The 16,001-nt window shown below is 33.9% G+C and overlaps 1 long non-coding RNA gene across 3 annotated transcripts; it reads left to right on the forward strand.

The window, feature by feature from the left end:
- Nucleotides 1–13,484: 13,484 nt before the first annotated feature.
- On the forward strand, nt 13,485–15,998 carry LOC110281719 (uncharacterized). 3 transcript variants are annotated; one of them, XR_008009656.1, is made up of 5 exons: nt 13,485–14,073; nt 14,946–15,069; nt 15,158–15,244; nt 15,344–15,479; nt 15,825–15,997. It is a non-coding gene; the product is annotated as an uncharacterized LOC110281719 (long non-coding RNA). The 3 variants fall into 3 exon arrangements; XR_008009657.1 differs by lacking the exon at nt 15,344–15,479 and having other exon boundaries at nt 15,158–15,281; nt 15,825–15,998; XR_008009655.1 differs by lacking the exon at nt 15,344–15,479 and having other exon boundaries at nt 15,825–15,991.
- Nucleotides 15,999–16,001: the final 3 nt, after the last annotated feature.

Below are 16,001 nucleotides of genomic sequence, written 5' to 3' on the forward strand. Positions count from 1 at the left end.
TTTATCCTTTTATTCATAGTTCTTTTTATGCAGGACTTGCTAACTACCGTTAGGATGGTTGCATATTAATCAAGCATAGTTGGTGTTTATATTACAATAATTGGAAAAACTTGAGCAGCAGATGACTATATCATTAACAGCAACATTTTCTTCATGGTGTTTTCATATCGTTAATAACAGTTGAAAATATTATATTTCGCTCTATATTTACATCATTGTTGCTTCGATTTTTGAAAATAGATAGTCTCCCTAAGGACTGAAAAGCATTCTTTAAATGGTGACATTTTTTGTTTAGTTTCAGCAATATTGCATTGATTGCTACTGCAACATTGTCTTAAATAAATAATATTTTGGATGTATTGGTGAATATCTGTATTTTTTATTTATATTTGTTACTTACCCTCATTAGCTTAGTGATTGTAAATGGTGTAGTGTTGTCTTATTTTTATGCTTACATATACTAATAGATGCTATTTTTAATTATGTGCAACATGACCATATAAGATTGTGTTAATCACAGAAAAAATTAATTCAGTCAAGAAGATGAACTAGATGTTTCCTTAATATCGCATGAAATGACGACGAAAGAGTATAATGATGAATTAGAACTTGTGTCACACAATTCATATCATGTTGATCTATCTAATGAATATAAACCATTTCGTGCATTGTAACCAAATGGTGTTGATACAAGAGTAATTATTGTAGAAAACCATACTAGTTTATAGAAGTGTTTTAAAGCAATGATGAGAATTATAAAAATTAGATAATGGTTCAAAAACAAAATTGTACTTTTAAGTAACTACCTAATTTAATTTATTTATCTTTCAGAAAATGAGTTTGGGGCTAAATGGTTGATGAGCTAGTTCTTTTTTAGGCAAGGTTCTGTGGGAGGTAGCAGGTAACTTAAATGAACAACCAAAATATTAGATGGTCTTTATAAAGAAAAATATAAAAATTATTTGTAAAATATTCTTTTTATCCTTTTCTCCTTTTCTCTGTCATTTGTTTCACGATTTCATGCACCACTCACTACTTTAAGAGGATATTTAGGTAAAATTGTTAAAATATAAAAACTAAAATTAGGATAAAATTAGTATTACAAGATGGTTTGTAATATGACTAAATTTCTTCTTATTGACTAAATTTCTTACACTACAACACTACCGACATATTGCAGCGGTTCTAGGGCAATATTATGGCGGTTAAATACCCGCTGAAAGATAGGCCGCGGACAAATGGATAGCGACGGTTTAAGCTAACCGCTACAATAACCGCTGCGTAATAAAAAACGATTTTACGGCGGTTTTTACCCGTTGTCGTAGGGATTCACAAAATGCATATCAATTTTGCATGGAAATGAAAACAATGGCCATTTGCGGTGGTTGCAAACTGCCGCTAAATAGCAGGGAAATGAAAACGATGGCCATTTTGCAGCGGTTTCAATTCTGGATTCCCATTAAAGTTTTAGCTTTTTTTATTATTTTGCCTCTTTTATAGCTGTCTGTTTTTTCAACTTTAATTTATTAGTTAACGATTAATTTAAAGAACTTCCAACCAAGTAAAACAACAAAATAACATAACAAACCAAATTATATGTATGCAAACATAACATATATAATGAGATTGTCATAAGTGCATCATTTAATATAAAGTAAAATTTGACAATTTCAAGAAAATAAACATAAAATAATAATACAAGAAGTTATGCAAGCATGAGTGATAATAGAGTGACTATTGGTAGTGTTCTGTATTATGAAAAAATTGTGGACATAATTAAATTGAATTATAGCTGTCATTTCACAGTGGTATTGTTCAAATGTGTTTGGGCTAACACCACTACTAGAAAAGGCATCAAACATGACCACTTGGGCCTTACCAGCGTTAATTTCTCTCATTCGACACATACTGGTGATTGAGAAGATGATGAATCATACATATTGACATCAGAAGCTCATCTTGTATACTATGTGGATGATGAAGTAGCTAAGGAATGGAGTGTTGTGGTTCATGTGAAACCACAAGATTTGTATGACATGGGAAAATAGAATGAAAAAGTTGAAGTAGGTTTTTCTCCACTGCCAGGGTTGAACATGTCTGTGGAAAGTGACATTGGAAATTTACAGTTGACAAGGGAGGATGATATAGAAGACCCTACAAAAAATGCTTCAGATAATTTCAATGATGTTGCGTAATGCTTATATGAAGAAAGTTAACGTAATTTAAAAAGGATATTTGTGTCATGAATAAGTTAAATTTTACTCAACGATGTACGTTATTTTCTTTGGTTACAAAAAACTTGTGTAATTTCAACTTGCAGCTAAGTCTTTAATGTATTGTTGGTTTTCATGAATAAAAGTAGATTTTTCATTTCTTTCAACGGTTATTTTTTCGTCAAAAGTTAGTTTACGTTAAATCTTTAATGTTGTTTCAGTTGTTGTTCATAAGGTCGCAATTTTGTTAATCTTGATATCTAATATTCGATATCAATTCCAATAGTGTCATGATTTTTAAACATTAATGAACATAACATGACCGTAGAACAGGACAAATGAAAAACTGAGAATTTTTCATCATGTTGTGCAAGCACAACATTCGCTACAGAAATGGCTATGGCCTCTTCACACTATTCAATAAAAGATGCAATTTATGTTGCTAGAAACCTTGGTTTCGTAAAGTGGATGTTAGCTGTTGGTTGGAGACTATATCAGGACGATCTTGTTATAACCAATACTTGAAAATGGCGAACAAATCTATCATGCAGGTTTGTTCCGTAGGCATACCCTTAGAAACTTGTGTTGAATTGTACTTTGAATCATATATATTTTAAGTTCATATATGCTAACAAATTTGCTGCAGCAATGTTTGCTACGTTAACATTCAAATTTGTAGGAACTTCATGATTGAGGATCATGTACGAGAAGAAATTTGGGTATGTTTCTATGACATGTGCATCTGGGAAGAGCTTTGAAGATATACTTGCTAAATTGAAAGTAAAAGAATAAATATCTAATATAAAAAGTAACTCAAATATTAGCAGTGTATTTAACAAAATAATCATATGAATTATATTTTTTTTCATTATGTAGACGCGCTTTACAAACAAGCATGCTGTTGAGTTAGATATTGCATCCAAGAGGAAGTGAAGTATATAGAATTGCAAATTACAGAGCTTCTGTCTAAGAAATTTTCCTAAACTACCAAAAACGGAGATGGTAATTATTGTTTATTTGTATTTAGTTTTAAAATAGTTTTAGCATATTGTCGTTTATATGGTAATTGTTGCTTATTTATGTTTAGTTTTAAAATAGTCTTAGCATATTGTCGTTCATTTTTTCTCTAAATCACTATTTAATGACTTGGGAGTTCTCAGTTTTTTTGGGTATATGACGATCGAATTAATTGATGGTAAAGAATTTTATAAAAAAATAATCGCGTTGTAAGTATAGTTTCTAAACCAACAGAAAATCCTTTCGTACAAAAGTTTGGTTGTCACAAGTAACAAAACCCAATAAAATTTATAACCGAAGTATTTAAACCTCGGGTCGTCTCTCAAGGAATTGCAGGGAGGTGTATTTATTATTGGTTATAGAAAAAGTATCTTTGTTTTGGGTTTTTGAAATAAGGAACAAGTAATGTAAAATAACAAGTCATTAAAATAATAACTAATAAAGCTCTTGGCAGGTTTTGAGAACTGGAAATCCTGTCCTAGTTATCCTTATCACTGGTGATGAGAATTGTTCACTACTCCCACTTAGTTAACCCTTACTAAATAAAGGAAAGTCAAGTGGACTAATCAATTTAATTCCTCAAGTCCTAGTCAACTTCTAAGGAAAGACTAGATTTAGAGGGATCCAAACCAATCAGCAAATTCCAATTATCAATCACAAAGGAGTTTGATAACTCAAGTGTCACCAATTACTCAACCGAAGCCAAGAGGGAAAAAATCCAAATTATTTATATCATAAATAGAATAAATCAATCATAAATCTGAAATACCTCAAATTGCATTGAATAGAATATTCAAATCTAAAATGAAGAGTTCATAAGCCAATTTGGCAACATAAGTAATCAACAAGTAAAAGCATTAGAATAAATAAAAGTAGAAGAGAACATAAATTAGAGGAACATTGAACCTGGAATGAAGAAACAATCCTAAAACTAAGAGAAATCCTAATCCTAAAAACTAAGAGAAATCCTAATCCTAAAAACTAAGAGAGAGGAGAGAGCCTCTCTCTCTAGAAAACTACATCTAAAACCTAAAATTATGAATTATGAATGAATTGGTTTATGAATGGATGGATTCCCCCACTTTATAGCCTCTAATCTGTGTTCTCTTGGCTTGGATCTAGACCGAAAAGGGTCCAAAATTCGCTGGGGCTAACTTCTGCAATTTTCTGCACGTGGGGTTCATCACGCGTTCGCGTGGATCACGCGTCCGTGTCATCTGGAGTTTTTCTCTTCCATGCGTCCGCGTCAGTTGTGTTTCGCGCTAGTCACGCGTCCACGTCGTCCATGCATTCGTATCGACGCCATTTTGCGCAAGGCACGCGGTCGCGTCGTCCATGCGTTCGCGTCACTGCCGATTCTTCAAAAACTCCATTTTGTGTGTTCCTTCCATTTTTGCGTGTTTCCTTTCTGTCCTCTAAGTCATTCCTGCCCTATGAAACCTGAAAATACTTAACACACAAATCATGACATCGAATGGTAATAAAGGATAATTAAATTTAATATTTTTAAAGCATTGGAAATATTTTTTCTCATATATCATAAAATAAGGAAGGAATAGTAAAACCATGCAATTTGCATGAATAAGTTGGTGAAGATTTGATAAAAACACTCAATTTAAGCACATGATGAATCATAAAATAGGGGTTTATCAACCTCCCCACACTTAAACAATAGCATGTCCTCATGCTAAATCCAAGAAAAAAGAGTAAAGGTAAAATGGTGGAATCTCATGTAATGCAATCTATTCTAAATGCATGCAACTAGATGCAAAATGCTTTTACCTACTTAGTTAAAAGTAAACAAATCCTTCAAGAAGAAATATGAACTGGATCTCACTAATTCAAATCATAAAATAAGGTACAAGTAAACTTGCAAAATAAAATAGCTCATGAAAGCCGGGAACAAGGAATCGAGCATCGAACCCTCACTGGAAGTGTATACACTCTAATCACTCAAGTGTTTGAGGTTCGATTCTCTCAATTCTTTACTAACCTTGCTTTCTAAGACTTGCTCTTCTTCTAACAATCAACAAAAATTTAATGCATCAATACACAAATCAAGAGGTCTTTTGAGGGTTGTAATGGGGTCAAGGTCAAGGTAGGATTGTATTTGGTCAAGTGAACTGAAATCTGAATCCTTAATTAACTTAAACTTCTCACCTAACTTAGGACAATCCATATAATCATAATATAAAATCAATAACTACCCATTAACTGTGTTTACTATATATTTATGCATTCCAAGTTTTGAGTACAGTACATATGCATTGCTATCGCCATTTACTTTGAGGCATTTTTTTTTTCTTAATCTATTTTTTTTCTTTTTCAATGCATATGATTAAGGTATTGAATGCATAAACATGTTCTTAACATTTTTCACATTTTTACACAAAGTCTAACATACTCAATTCCCAACCAAACGTTTCCAAACCCACTTTTCTCACACTTAATTCATGAGCACTTTCACTAGTCTAAGCTAATCAAGGATTCAAATTAAGGACATTATTATTTTCCGCTTAGAGTTAGTGATGAGCTAAATTAAAGAAAGGGGAATAATAGGCTCAAAATTGGTTTGCAAGGGACAACGAAAGGTTAAGGCCATATGGGTGTGTAAGCTCAGTGAAACAAATGCCTCAATCATATAAGTGCATGCATACATCAAACCATGGAAATATAGAATTAAGCAAGATATAGATCACAATTTTAGAGAGAACAACACACCAAAAATAAAATATTGGTTGATAAAATGCAACCAATCAAATAGGCTCAAAAATCTCACAGGTTTTGTGTGTTCGAGCTCTAAAACCATGTTCCAAAATAAATATCTTCAAATAAGTTTAACAAAAGTTTTAATTCAAATTAGTGAAATGCCATAAAAAGTTTCTTGAAAAGAAAATGTCACTTTAACCAAGGAGTGGCAAAATAAGCACAAAAATCAAGCAACCATGCAATCAAACATGCAAATGCAAAAATGAACTAACAAAAAAAAAATTAAAAATTGGTGTTGAAAAGAAAGTGACTAACCCACGGAGATCGGTATCGACCTCCCCACACTTAAAGATTGCACCGTCCTTGGTGCATGCTAAGATGTGCAAGTGGAAAGGTCGCTCCAACTGATGCTTTTTCTCCAAGGATTGTGCGGCAGACTTGTTTATTGCTCTAGTTAGAAACTTTTCCTTTTTCCTCTAGGTGGCCATCCTGAAAGAAGAGAAAAAAGAAGAAAAAGAACCCACAAGCAAAGATATGAAAAGAAATAAAACATATGTGGGTTAATGCCAAATAATAAGGGTCTCAACTACATGGTAGCTACAACATGTAAGTGAGAAAATAATAAAAGCACATGGCATGTCAACTAGATAGCAAACAAGTCAAGGTGCACCCAAAATAATGAAAAAATATGCAACAGTTGAGTAAGAGAATTTTAATACCAATGTGAAAAAAACAAGTATAGAAAAGAAAGAGAGAAGAAAAGGAAGAAGAAAGGAAAGAGGAAAGAATACGAAAGGAGAGAAGAAAGGAGTAAGATGGAAAACGGGACGCGACGCGTACGCGTGGTTGAGCAGAATCACAAATGACGCGTAAGCGTCGGTCATGCGTACGCGTGACCACTCGTCGTGCGAGACGCGCGATTCCAGCACAGTGGCAGCACAACTTTCGGCCAAGTACTGCATTGACGCTGATTTTCTATCCACGCGTACGCGTCGCTGATGCTTACACGTGGATGGGCTAATTTGCAGGCGACGCGTACGCGTGGGGCATGCGTACGTGTGACCGCTGGTTGTGCTAGACGCACGATTCCAGCGCCATTCCAACACAACTTGCTGCCTGTTTTGTATTTTTGCGCACATACACCCGACGCATACGCGTCAGTGACGCTTGCGCATCGTAAGCACTTTTTTTTATGCAGAATGCAGGTGATAATGCATTATTGATGAACTGACATAGATAAATAAGAGAGAAAATAAAATTAAGAATGAAAAGGGACGATCATACCATGGTGGGTTGTCTCCCACCTAGCAATTTTAGTTAAAGTCCTTAAGTTGGACATTGGATGAGCTCCATGTCATGGTGGCTTGTGCTTGAACTCGTCCAGGAATCTCCACCAATGTTTGTACTTCCAGTAACCTCCGGGGTTCCAGATTAGGCACATAACGCCTTCAAGCAAGTGTAAGCAAGTGACAAGGCCCCAAAAGTATTGATTTTCAGAATGAATTCTGGGGTCCCAAACCATGCTTTTACACCCGTTTTCTTGTTGATCATCAGTGTCCCATCCGGGTGGCAAGCAGTTTAAATTCTCACTGAAGCGGCCAAACAACATCCTAGACCCATTCAATGGAGCTCTGCACCAATCCTTGCACTTCAATTTGGAGCATGCAACCATATTGAACCTTGCAGGACAACTCTTACCACTAACCATTTTTCTCTTACTCTTAATGCCACAAAGAGCTCTGAGTTGACCATCCGTCTCAAGTAAGCCATATTCAAGTGGGATGATAAAGCTTTGAGATAAGATGTTTACCCACTTGAATGAAAGGATGGATGGTGATGGCTTGGGGAAGGGTGTTTCCAATAGTCTTGCAAGCTCCACTCCCTTGTGTTCTTCTTGGATAACTTCCACCTCTTTGTAAGCTTCTTCAATTTCAACCGCACCCTGATCAAAATCTTCTAATTCTTCCCCGTCACTCAAGTATAAGTTAGAGGTCAAGAAAAGTCTACCTCCACATCATCTTTAGATTCACTTGGAGAAGGTTCTTCAAACTCAAGGGGTTCAATTGTAGATGCAAGTTTATCACTAGGAGGGCTTGATTCATGATTATCATCACCAAAGGAACTTGTTTCTTGTTCCATTCCATCCAATTCTTCATAAGGAGCATGCCTTGGAGGTTGTGCACTATCCTCCTCAACATCAATTTCAAGTGTCTTGGAAGGAGGCTCTATGACTTGACTTTCCCATGGAGGTTCCGCATCTCCTAAGTCTTCAACCACTTTCTCTTTAACTATTGCGGCTTCGTCCAGTTGTTTTAGTATAAAATCGTACTCCTCCTTGATGATTTCCTTTCTATGACAACTCCCTTCAACTACTCCTTCATCTTCAAGGGTCTCTCCTACCTCCACATTTTGGGCCTCCTCTTACTCCTCTGGAAATAAGGCCGCGTGTAACCGATCCATTGCGATTGCGTCCCTAAGACGATCCCTTCTCTCTTGTTCCATGTCAATAGCATCATTGGGATCATTTTACTCTTGGATTGATGGATGTGGGTGCTCTTCCATGGATGGTGGTGATGGGATAGAAAGATCATTCTGTGGTTGAAAAAGAGGTGCACTAGCGCTTGAGGGTTGATTGTTAGAGCTATTGGATGATCCAATCTGGGAGACGAGGGCTTGTATAGCGGGGGTCAGACCGGTAAGTGTGCTTTCCATGGTCTTTTGTCCTTGAGCAAAAGATTGAAGCATCTCATCATAAGAAGAGGAAGGGGGGCAATTGTTGTGGAATTAGGATGGTTCTATGTATGGTTCATATGGTGGTTGGTATGATGGATAAGGACTAAGGTCATATGAGGGTGTTTGGTGGTAAGGGGCTTGTGAGTATGGTGGTTCAAAGTCATGTTGAGGAGGGGGCTCACAGGTATAGTGTGGTGGGTGTTGATTGTCCCGGAAAGGTCCACCATAACCATTGCCTTGATATGCATCACAAAATGGTTGTTGCTAGTCTAGCAAAAACTAGTAGAAATAAGCAACTAATCCCTAAACTAACAAAAACTAGCAAACAAACAAAAAGCAAATATTTACAATAACCAATAATAAGGCACACGTTTGCAACTCCCCGGCAACGGCGCCATTTTAACGAACTGATTTTCTATCGGTAAAGAATTTAATAAAAAATAATCACATTATAAGTATAGTTTTTAAACCAACATAAAATCCTTTCGTACAAAACTTTGGTTGTCACAAGTAACAAAACCCAATAAAATTTATAACCGAAGTATTTAAACCTCGGGTCGTCTCTCAAGAAATTGCAGGGAGGTGTATTTATTATTGGTTATGGAAAAAGTATCTTTGTTTTGGGTTTTTGAAATAAGGAACAAGTAATGTAAAATAACAAGTCAATAAAATAATAACTAATAAAGCTCTTGGCAGGTTTTGAGAACTGGAAATCCTGTCCTAGTTATCCTTATCACTGGTGATGAGAATTGTTCACTACTCCCACTTAGTTAACCCTTACTAAATAAAGGAAAGTCAAGTGGACTAATCAATTTAATTCCTCAAGTCCTAGTCAACTCCTAAGGAAAGACTAGCTTTAGAGGGATCCAAACCAATCAACAAATTCCAATTATCAATCACAAAGGAGTTTGATAACTCAAGTATCACCAATTACTCAACCGAAGCCAAGAGGGAAAAAATCCAAATTATTTATATCATAAATAGAATAAAACAATCATAAATCTGAAATATCTCAAATTGCATTGAATAGAATATTCAAATCTAAAATGAAGAGTTCATAAGCCAATTTGGCAACATAAGTAATCAACAAGTAAAAGCATTAGAATAAATAAAAGTAGAAGAGAACATAAATTAGAGGAACATTGAACCTGGAATGAAGAAACAATCCTAAAACTAAGAGAAATCATAATCCTAAAAACTAAGAGAAATCCTAATCCTAAAAACTAAGAGAGAGGATAGAGCTTCTCTCTCTAAAAAAATACATCTAAAACCCAAAATTATGAATTATGAATGAATTGTTTTATGAATTGATGGATTCCCCCACTTTATAGCCTCTAATCTGTGTTCTCTGGGTTTGGATCTGGACTGAAAAGGGTCCAAAATTCGCTGGGCCGACTTCTGTAATTTTCTGCACGTGGGGTTCATCACGCGTTTGCGTGGGTCACGCGTCTGCGTCATCTGAAGTTTTTCTCTTCCACGTGTCCGCATCAGTCACGCGTTCGCATCGTCCATGCATTCGCGTCGACTCCATTTTGCGCAAGGCACGCGGTCGCGTTGTCGTTGCTGATTCTTCAAAAACTCTATTTTGTGCGTTCCTTCTATTTTTGTGTGTTTCTTTTCTATCTTCTAAGTCATTCCTGCCCTATAAAACCTGAAAATACTTAACACACAAATTACGGCATCGAATGGTAATAAAGAATAATTAAATTTAATATTTTTAAAGCATAGGAAACATGTTTTCTCATATATCATAAAATAAGGAAGGAATAGTAAAACCATGCAATTTGCATGAATAAGTGGGTAAAGATTTGATAAAAACACTCAATTTAAGCACAGGCTGAATCATAAAATAGGGGTTTATCAGTATACTTATTTTGTTGTATGCAAATTGATATTTTCAGTATTAGCTAAATATTCTGGCAAAATTGTTCCTGACAGTCTAAATAAAGAAGAGTCTGATTCAGAAAAACAATTTAGATGATATCTCCTCCATTGGAATTAACAAATCCATGCAGTTTAATCACAATAAGGTTCTGGAAGAAGACAATGAAATATTAAAAGACTAACAAAGACAAGATGATATACATGTTATGAAAAGGTACTTTAATCTGATAAAAAAGACATGGTCTGGAAATGACATATCAGATCCTGTAAGACGTGAAAGCCATAGATTATTGACAGAGTATTTTTTGCCAAGTCAACATGATGTTGAAGAGAAATTTTGACCTGTTATTATAAGAGTTATTTTGATTCCCTTAATTTAATGGTTTGGGTTGCAGTTTTACATATTTATCAACTTTTAAAATTCCTTGATTTAGGTTTAGTAAGGCATAACTTTAAAGAAGAGTAACTTTAATTTATGCTCGTTAGAACTTTATTTTAAGTTTATAAATTCAGACTATAACCTTATATTTTTTTTCTTTTATATTTATGTTTGAATGCAAATTTAAATGACAATATAGTAAACGAGAAAATCTTATTGGTAAATTTGTTCACATGAGTTAACATATATAACTTATTTAACTTATTAACTTTTTTACTAAAACGAATCTAGAAATAGTATTCGAGTTTAAGTAACAATAATTTAAATATATGTAGCTCATAAAAGTAGTGTTAACTTAACTAGATTATACCCAAATGGTTATTAATAAAAAAATTGAAATACGTAGTCAAACGCAATTTGCTCGAGGTTGGAAGAAAACTGCCGCAGAATGTAAAATAATAATTCACCCATGTTATATATCACAGCGGTTCTAGGAAAACCGCCGCTAAATATAAGGCTAATTGCAGCCCCAATCTTAATTGCCGCCATATGCCTCGCAATTATTCATTTGACGACGGTTTGATAAAACTGCCATACAATTTTTGCTGCTATCTGTAGAAATTGTTGTAGTGTTATTTCACGTTATTTAATATTTGTTCTGCAAAACTTCTTAAGAAATCTCTAAAATATTTCTCTTTTTGATGATACATATAAGAGTAAGAAAAAAAGATACTCTAATAAAGAAAATAGGCTCTCTTTATTTATTCATTTTTTCTAAGAAACATCAAAGCACATTTTTGTTATATAACAAACAAAAAATTAAAACCAAAAAAGGAAATTGATTTGGTTCTTCTAGTGCAACAGCCTCAGAATCCTTCAATGCAACAACCTAAGAAAAACAATGAGAGCAATGGGTACAAGCATAATTATTTATACAACATATCAAATTAAACACAGTAAACAATGAACATAATCAATAAAAAGACAAACACTTGCAGCCTTCTAAACAGCTTCATTGGTCACTGTTGGGGATGAGTTTCTTGAAGCCTGAGCTTCAGTTTGAAAATAGGCATATGAAGTGGCTATATTAGAAATAAAGGCCTCCGAAAATTTCATATAGAATGTGCATCAATGACTACCTTTGCCGACAATGCCTTCAAGAGAAATAAATTCCCTAATTTTACAAACATGAGCAAGTTAGAGATAAATCTCACATAAAAGTAGTAATAACAACGATACAAAAGTTAAAGTTCCACTACAAGAAAATGAAACATTTGTAACAAAAAATTTGTATCAAATTTAAAATTGTTACAAAAAAATAATATTTTGTAATAATAATTTTTTATTGTTACAAAAGAATAATGTTTTGTAACAACATTACAAGTTGTTACAAAACATGATAATATTTTGTCACAACCTATTTTATTTTGTTACAAATTATGTTAGTTTTTGTAACAATATAGTGTTTTGTTACAAAATATTGTAATATTTTGTAACAAAAAAATAACAAGTTACAAAAATTCAAAATATTTTGTAACAATTTTTTTTGTTTCAAAAACTCCAATTATTTTGTAACAAAATAATTTTTTTGTTTCAAAAACTCTAGTTATTTTGTAACAAAAAATTAATTTATCACAAAATTCAATATTGTTTATAACAAGTTAATTATTTGTCATAAAATATAAGCATATTTTATAACAATTTTTTTTTTCAAAATGTTAAACACTTTAAGAGTAAAAAAAAATGTGTATATATTTTTTTAAAATAATTTTTTTATTTCAAAAATTAAATTTTTTATATAATGTATGTATTCATTAATTTTTATTAATAATCAGATTTTTACACTACAAATTTTTTAATAATTAGTGGAGATTTTTTAGTGAAAATTTTAAAAAATTTACACAAAATATTTTATTTGTGGCAAATTATAAAACTCCCCTGCATACTGAGAGAAGATCTCGTGAAAATGTGCAAGAGGTACCCTAAAGCCCGCAGCCGTCGTTGCCTCCATCGCCGCCGCCATCACCACCACCATCATATCTGTAAGACCCGAAACTTTTGAAAATCTTATTATGATCAACTCTCAAATCATATAGTTATTTATAGTCTTAATTTCAGAAATTATTTTATTAAAGATAATTAGAGCAAGTTTTGATTAATTGAATTTGAAATAAATTAGGATTATTATTCAATTTTATAATTATTAGATTATTTTCTATATTTAAATTATAAAGTTGGTAATTATGAAATAATAATAATTTTATATAATTTAGACTAAATAATTAATATTTAAAATATTAATACTGCTGTTTTGGAAAATAAAGAAATTAATTATATTATTTCTAATTTTTGAATTTGAATATTTTATTAAAAATAATTTATAAAATTGATGAACAAATAATATTTTTATACATTATTATTATTGGAGTAAAATTTATTCCTAATTATTATATTATCCCCACTTTTATTTAAAATTACAAAACTAACCCTAGACTTATTTTTACTCAAAATCCTAATCCACCCTTACTCTTCTCCCAGCCGCAGGCCCGCAGCCCTGCCCCAGACCTAAATGCCCTCAGCAAACTCATCAAGCTTGAAACACACACAACAGCACTGAACTCAAGAAACAGAAAGGGTAGAGATGAGAGGGATTCACAGGAAGAAGGGGAGGGGAGAGTGAGGACGGCGCCGGCGGGTGTCACTGCCGCCGCGCCGTCATGTCGCGCAGAGAAGAGAGGTGCGAGCTGAGGAAGGAGAAGGAGGAGAAGGCCGCGCTGTTGCCACCGCCGTTTGGTCTGTCCACGAGCTGCTATCAGAATCGCGCGAGGAGGAGCGTCGCCGTCTTGTGGAGCCGTGTCGTTGCTGTTCATCCCACTGCCAGAGCAGAGACGCACGAGGGAGGAAGCCGTCGCGAGGAGGCCGTCAACGGTGCGAGCTTGCAGAGGAAGAGAGGGAGCCCGCGAAGTCGCTGCTGAGCCGCCATTGATGCGAGGAACAGAACACGCGAGAGTGGTTCGAGGCTGCGCTGTTAGCTGCTTTTGAATCCGAGGAACAGAACCTCTTCTGCTTCTGCTGTCATGCCGTCGTCTGCTATGAAGAGGATGATGAGGAATCCTTATGAGTATCACCACGATCTGGGTTAGTTTCCTCTTTTTTCCCTATTTGTTAGTTATGACTGCAAACTGTTTGATATAATGATGGGTTTTCCTTTGTTAATTACTTGCATTTTGTATAAGTTGCTAGAAAGAACAGTTAGTGTTGTATTAATTTGTGTCTATTATATAAAATGCATAGCACAGTAATATGATTGCTGCTGCTGATGCAATCTGTGATCATGACTTATTGATAACAGCTTCCCTTCTACAATGCTTGATAATGTAGCTTAGTGTATTCAATTGATGGTGGAGTAATGTGTGACCGTGACTTCTATGGAAAGAGGGATATAGAGTGTTGTTCTTATTGTGGCCCTAAAATCAGGAATAGGGTTTGAACTTTTGAGATAATTTTAGACTCAGATACATAATGGGGATAGAATAGAATATGATTCTATCTTTTAACACCAAAAGCTGCATCCTTATTCAATGCAAAAGCTAATGGATGATGCTGCAGCAGCAACACTAAGCTCTGAGGTGTTGCTTATTAAGCTAATTAATGTGGCAAAGTTATTATGAACATACTCCAATTGTGTTGCATCTTACTCACTATGCTTCACCAACTCTATCTCAGTATATATCTTCTCTTTTTTTATCTTTTTCATTATATTTAAATATATATGTTGTCAATTAGTGAACATAACTCAAGTGAATTATGATATTTTATTGCATGGACTTGATTCATTGTAGGGTGTTTTGTTTTCCTTTTTCTTTTTCTCCTTAATTTCAAAGAAGGAAAATTGATGTTGTATATATCAAACTCCATCCTTAGGTGGGACCTTGAATCTTTGTTTTACCTTAGGATGGATTCTTTACCAGTATTTCATTCATTATTTATTTTTTGGTCATTATTAGCAGTCTTCAGAAGACATGGGGGGTGACATGTACTGCCACTGAGAATGATGTAGATGTTTTGATGGCTGCATATGCAGTTCGTCTTAAAATTGTGCATGAAAGGGGCTTAATCTGTTAAACAAGGAAGGTATGGGCTTCCACTACTTATATGAATTTGATGACTTATTGGAAATCTTACTTCAATTCTACTTATCAAACCATTTAACATGCAGCAGGAAATGATCAAGCAAAGCGTGTTCATTCTACTGACAAGAAACTCTCTATTCATAGTCAGCATGCAACCATGATCAATGGTTTACAAGGTCGTCACCCAAATTAGAGGATACATTAACTTGTTTGGTAGATACAGTGAACTGAATTTATTTATTGAATTTCTTAGTTGAATTTTGCTTGTGTAATAGATGTGCTTAAAGAAAAACTTGAAGAGTAACAAATACAAGAGGAAGAATTAGCTAGAGTGAAAACTCAATTGAAACCTCAATAAGTCGTACTCTTTCATAGCGCGTTTTGACGATAAAAGAAACTAGACAATTAAAGGTACTCCTAAAATTGCTTATAGTTTTAATACATATTCTTAGATGATTCATATATTATTAGTATAGTTTAATTGTATATGGATCTATTTATCACATTTTACTTGTGTCATGGTTGAAAAATGATAAATGTGCTATTATTTGGTTTGATAATTTGGTTGGGTATTGGCTGAGACATAAGTTGTGAATTGGTTGTTTTTGTTGGAACCGTAAACGGTGGAAATATCCAAGTTTAAGGGGAGGTTCTGCCAAAATATTTCTAAACGTTTTGTATAAAACTTAGTGGAAAAATTATAATTAGTGTTACATCTTGTTTCTTATTGTTTCTTTCGATTTTTCTTATTTACAGGAGTACTGAAATGGTGATCATATGATACTTTGAGGGCTCAAGAATATTTTGATGCATAGAAATACTAATCTATGTTAGAACTTTTATGTTTTGGTTGAACTTATATATGCAAGACATATAACTTGTAGAACTAATTAATGTACTCACTAATGTTATTTTGTTTGAAAACAATTTTAG

Source organism: Arachis duranensis, chromosome 5 (genome assembly GCF_000817695.3).
Source record: "Arachis duranensis cultivar V14167 chromosome 5, aradu.V14167.gnm2.J7QH, whole genome shotgun sequence".
NCBI classification, from domain to species: Eukaryota; Viridiplantae; Streptophyta; class Magnoliopsida; order Fabales; family Fabaceae; genus Arachis; species Arachis duranensis.